This window comes from Chenopodium album, chromosome 10 (assembly GCF_948465745.1).
Source record: "Chenopodium album chromosome 10, dcCheAlbu1.1, whole genome shotgun sequence".
NCBI classification, from domain to species: domain Eukaryota; kingdom Viridiplantae; phylum Streptophyta; class Magnoliopsida; order Caryophyllales; family Amaranthaceae; genus Chenopodium; species Chenopodium album.
In genome coordinates, this window is record NC_137843.1 from 29,573,676 (window position 1) to 29,579,617 (window position 5,942).

A 5,942-nucleotide genomic window follows, 5' to 3' on the forward strand; every position below is an offset into this window, starting at 1 on the left:
AGTTTTTAGGTATCACGTTGCATATATTGTTTGGTGATGAAATTGCGAAAAAAGGAAGAGCTAGTAGTGACAGGGTAAAGTCGTATCACCTAATCAAAAGTAATTCCTAAAACCACTAATTAAAATAGATAGGGAAGTAGGGTCGAATCCACAGGGAAATAATATTCTTTTATTCCTAATAAATTATTATAATCTAAATTATCAAGAAACAAGGAAGAATTGTGAGAATTATACTATGACAATAATTAAAATAGGGGAATAAGCAATAATAAAAAGATCTAGAGTCATAGGTTCACCAATAATTAATATTCCGGGATAAAACGTAAGAATCAATTATCAATGTAAAATTAAGCAGGTTATAAAGGGCTTTCGCTACGTATTACAATCACAGAATTAATTTACCGGTATTAAAACACATCTCTCGAATCTTGACTTAACCAATAATAAATTAATTCTACCTATTGAAACTAGGCCTTAATATTAATCCTCATCTCTCGAATCTTGAATCAATATTGCGTAACTAATACAATTAAACCTGCGCAAATCTAATTGCATAGCATTATAACAATCAATAGGAAATTAACCTAAAACATTGACAATCAGTAATAGTAAATCAACCCTTCATATTAATCATGGATCCCCGCAATCCTAGAATTAAACTACTCGTGCATAATTAAATCTAAACTAAACAAGCAATTAAATTAAACATGATTAATCAAAGCAATTAAAATAAGCGTAATTAAAAGAAAGAACAAGAAATTAAAGAAAACAATAATGATAAAACTAATTATAAATTCGTAACAACATAACAAATAAAAACTAATAATATAAAAAGTATAATAATGAAAAGCGTAAAACGAAGTAATGGTATCCTAAACTACGGAGTAATAACGAGATAAAGCTTAAAAGTTAAAACTACTTAATTAAAAAACTAATACTAATACCCTCCCTGACTTCTACGTACTCTAATCCCCTTATAACGTGGAAAAGGAGTTTTAGATAAACTCAACTTTCTAAACCCACTAAAACAGGATTAGTAACAACTTACAACTCCACTGGCCCGATCGTGAATAGGGCCGCCTGATTGGGCCCATTAAGTTGAGGAGCGAGCTGGGCTATTTGTATCTTATGCTTTTCTTGGTCCGTTAATTCACAATTATATTTTGGAGTATTGGACCTATCTTTGCTCTAATCGAGCCTTTAATCACCGAACTCAATTTCTCTAACTCGGTCCTGGGCTTAAATATTCAGTCATAAAATACGATCGGACTCTAATGCTTTATAGTGGCTCAATGAGCTCAAGAATCGTTATAAGTCTGCAGATTCCTACAAAATTTTACCAACTCTACAAAAACACTAGGAAACGTATATTAGTAATAAAAATAGCTCCGCGGAGCTCAAATAAGCACAAATATGACCATGGGACGGGGAATAAAAATATATATAAAATAGACTCATCAAACTCCCCCAATCTAAACCTTTGCATGTCCCTAAGCAAAGCAATGAATAAATAAATCAATACTTCACCCCAGAAATAATTTAAATCAATAAATACGATTCAAGGTAAATCCGACAAACATGTATCAAAGTCAATCAATCAAATCCATCCAACTACCAATCTTCCCTAACAATTGTCAAATAGAGCGAACCACAAGAGCATATAGAATTTAAGACTAGTGCTCACACACTCAACTCTCATTTATGTGGCGAGTAAAAGATGTACTCAATCACTCTCCAATAACCACCCCTTTTATATGTGAACAATGCCCTCCCAACTCACGCACTCGTGTGTTCAAAAAGACAAGCACTCAACCTATATAGTCGGCTCGAAATACGTCAAATCATTCTTTGCATTGATAAATAACTAATTTCACATTCACACAACTCTATGCACAAAGGTCGGAAGGTTTTTAAAACTTGTAATGTAAGGCTTAGGGTAAAGGGTAAGAAATATTTGGGAAAATGTGAGAGGAAAGCTATGCTTAAGGGAGCCAAAATCCTAATAAATAAAACCAAGGTCAAAAACAAATAATGACCAAATCATCTCCTACATAACTCAACACTACAAAAATTCACCAAATAACCAATCCAATATTAACAATATTTCCAATACTTACAACTTCACTCATACAAATATAATATTATAGAAATTGAGTGAAACAAACAAAATTTAAACTCTCTTTTTTCTTTCTTTCTTTGAAACTATGTTTTTTCCTTGAGCAACCTTCAACTAGAACACTTGAACATTGAAACGATTTTTTTTCTTTTTTTGGTTCTTTTTTTTCTTTATCTTACATTGGAATTTTTTCAAATTTGAACACAAATTCTCATTTTTTTTTCCAATCATAACATAAGAACAAATAACTCCTCATATTCACCCTATATTGTGCAAATTATGTGCACACTACAACTCCCTCACCTCATTAACTATTAGTTCCCCCAAGCCATGCTTTGGACTAGTAACCAATGGGGCAAAATCGGCTTGTAATATGGCTAAATAAACAACAAATAGTCAAGGAAATAACATGGGTAGCAAGAAGGGAACAAATGTATCTAATATCATTTGAAGGCCACCTAAAAGAATAAACGCTTTCGTCCTCCTCAATGTGCAGAATAATGAGTCATACAAACATTACTCAAAGTTAAAAACCAATACTCAACTTCATTGACATACCAGGAACAAACACACAATTCCTAACCAAATCAGCTAGTCAAACACTATATTCACAAGTAGTTGGGCAAAATTGACGCATATTAAGAAATCGAGACAATCAAATATCAAATCATGATAAACTAATCCTTAATATTTATCATCAAAACCAAGAATCAAAACAATTTCGAAAATTTTTCATTAAGGGGCAAAGAGAAGCATGATTTTTTTATTCATTGGAACGTATTTTTGGATTTTTTATTTTTTTGAAAGCAATAAATCTAATCTAAGAAATAAATAAAATCTATATTAATAAAGCAATAAAATCTAGACTATAAAAGCATTAAAACTAAACTAGGCACACCAAAGAAAATAAAAAGAAAAGGGAAAGAAAGAGTACCTATATATACAAGAAGTTCCCCCCCAAGCTAAATCAGACAATGTCCTCATTGGCTTAAAGGGAATTAATAATCCAAGTGACTACCCCTCATCATCAAACTCGTATCCACCAACATCCCAAGCATTGTAATTCATCACCTTTGTACAATTTTGGACAAAAAAGGAACAAAGTGTTAGTAAGAAAAGAGGCAAAAACGAGTCATGTTCACTATTTTGCTCATAACTTTTTTTATACAAATGATAATGGAGTGATTCTAATTGCATTGGAAAGTAGACTTGAAGAGCTTTCCAATACGCAAAATTCCGTTAAGAAACGCAAAAGTTATAGCAATTTGAAGTTGGTCAGTTTTGCTGACGCGCTCTCGCGCCCGACCGGGCGAGCGTGGCCCGACCGGGCCCGCCCCTAGAGTCCGATCAGCTGGTGTTTCACGACTTGTTGCACGAGACTCCTTTTTTGCCTTGATTTTCTTCGTATTTTTGCTTTATTGAGCAAATGCCACCCGATCGGGCAGGACTTTCACTACGGGCTCAAACTCTACAACTTGTTTCTTAATCTCCACTTGTTCATCTTCAAACCCGAGCCCTACACAATTTAGAGCTTTTTCTATAGCATCCACTTCATCTTTCCAAGAGTTAATATTTCTTTCGGAAGATGCAACACATGATACCGCCTCCAAGGGATCTCTAACGAGAGCTTGGGGCTTATTAGAAAAATTATTTACATCAACCACATCAATACTAAAATTCTTTTCCTCTAACATGGGACTTTTAGGGACATTATTTAGATTAAAAGTAATATTATCATCCCCTACACATAATGTAAGTTTACCACTTTTCACATCTATTATTTCCCCTGCAGTATGAAGAAATGGTCTACCTAAAATAATCGGAATTTGCAAATCTTCCTCCATATCAAGAACAACAAAATCAACAGGTATATAAAATTTACCTACTCTAACAGGAACATCCTCTAAAACACCTAAAGGGTATTTCACAGAACGATCGGCCATTTGCAGAGTAATATTGGTATCTTTTAAATTACCCATATTTAATTTAGAGCTTACAGATAATGGCATTATAATATAGCATTCTACAGTAAAAGCAACTGTCTCTACCTCACTAATAGATTTTTTTCTAGTCAAAATTTCTTTCATAAATTTAGAATATGCATGCAGGAACTCGAGTAATTAAATATGTGAAAGGAACTGTTACCTGCAAATTTTTCACAACCTCCAGAAACTTAGCAAATTGCTTATCCAACTTACTCTTTAAATGTCTATTAGGGAATGGAAGTTTGATAGCAGGACCCTTCACATCTCCACTCTTATCCTGGGGTTTCCCTACAGAGAATTATTAGAAGAGTTAGTTTTACCCTAGAGCCTTGCAGGGCTAGTAACAACATTGTTTGGTTTAACAGAATCAAGATTAGCAATTTTTATTGTAACAGGTTCATCATCTTTGGGCATAGGAGGCCCATCATAGTGTGAACCACTCCTCAGGGTAATTGCATTTGCGTATGTTGGTTGTACTGGCTGTGATGGTAGGGATCCCTGCTGGCGAGTTTGCAGAGTAGAGTAAAGTTACGCAATTGATTATCTATGATTTTATTATGTGATAGGATCGAGTCAATTTGCACATCTCTACTTTGCATCTGCTTCTGCGTATTGGCTAACATCGTTTTGATTTCTGATAGGCCAGAATTAGAAGGAGGAGTAACAATCTGTTGTGGTCTCTGATGTGGAGGTTGGTAGTACCTCTGATGTGGTTGTTGTACTTGTGGTGGAGGGTTAAGCACATTCGTACTATTATACGACATATTTTGGTTATTTTTCAACCTGCATTGTAGGTGTTAGAGTATGTACTAATTTGCTTATAGGTCTGAAAAACATCAATTTTCTCAAGTGAACTCCTACAGTTCTGCGCCCAATGACCTACAAGACCACAATTATCACAAAATATTACAGAGTTAGTACCAATAGCAGAAACATTAGTAACGGAAGATAAATTAGAATTATTAATATTGTCTAATTTCTGGCTAATAGAAGTCAATTGTGCTTGCAAAAAGGATATAGAATCGACTTGGTGTTTTCCCTTGTTTGCAAATCCTCTGGGATTCCCATATTGAGAATTATGAATAGTCATCTCTTCGACAAAATTGCTCGAAATATTCTCATTCAAATTCATAAATCTCTCGTTAGCTGCAGAGTCCAAAATCATTCTTGAATTATATCCAAGCCCGTTATAGAGAGCTCGGATTATCTGCCACTGTGCTAGTCCATGATGGGGACATTCTCTCTGCAAATCCTTAAATCTCTCCCAAGCTTCATATTAACTTTCATCATCTTCCTGGGCAAAATTTAGGATCGAACTCCTTAACAAAGATGTCCTCTCTGCAGGGTAATATTTATTATAGAAATTCAAAGCAAGAGTACTCCAGTCAGTAAATACCAAGGGCAGTTCTATTCAATCCATTATACCATAATTTAGCTTTACCACATAAAGAAAAGGGAAAAAGAATCTCCCTGATTTGGTCCTGCGTGACCTCAGTTTGCCTTATAGTGTTGCAATATTGGCAGAAATCCAAAATATGAAGATTTGGATCTTCACCCTTAGCTCCGCTAATTGCTTCCTTTCGATCATAGTAATAAACAGGGGTTTAATTTGAATTGTACTCCATCGAGATTAGATGTAGGAGCAAGATGGGGAAAATATGTCAGGGATGGCTGCGAATAATTGCTCAGCATGCGAACAGGAGGAGGTGGTGGTGGTGCAGTCATCTCTGATTCTTGATCTGTACTAAACAAATAAATATGAGAAACTGTCTCGAAGAACTTGCGTTCTCTGAGATGAAAAAAAAATAAAAAAAAAATAAAAATAATCTAGACTCTAATAA

General features: G+C 34.4%; 1 non-coding gene across 1 annotated transcript; it reads left to right on the forward strand.

Moving 5' to 3' along the window:
* The first annotated feature begins 5,321 nt into the window (after positions 1 to 5,321).
* On the forward strand, positions 5,322 to 5,426 carry LOC145565805 (small nucleolar RNA R71). The gene has a single exon (XR_014095182.1). It is a non-coding gene; the product is annotated as a small nucleolar RNA R71 (small nucleolar RNA).
* Positions 5,427 to 5,942: the final 516 nt, after the last annotated feature.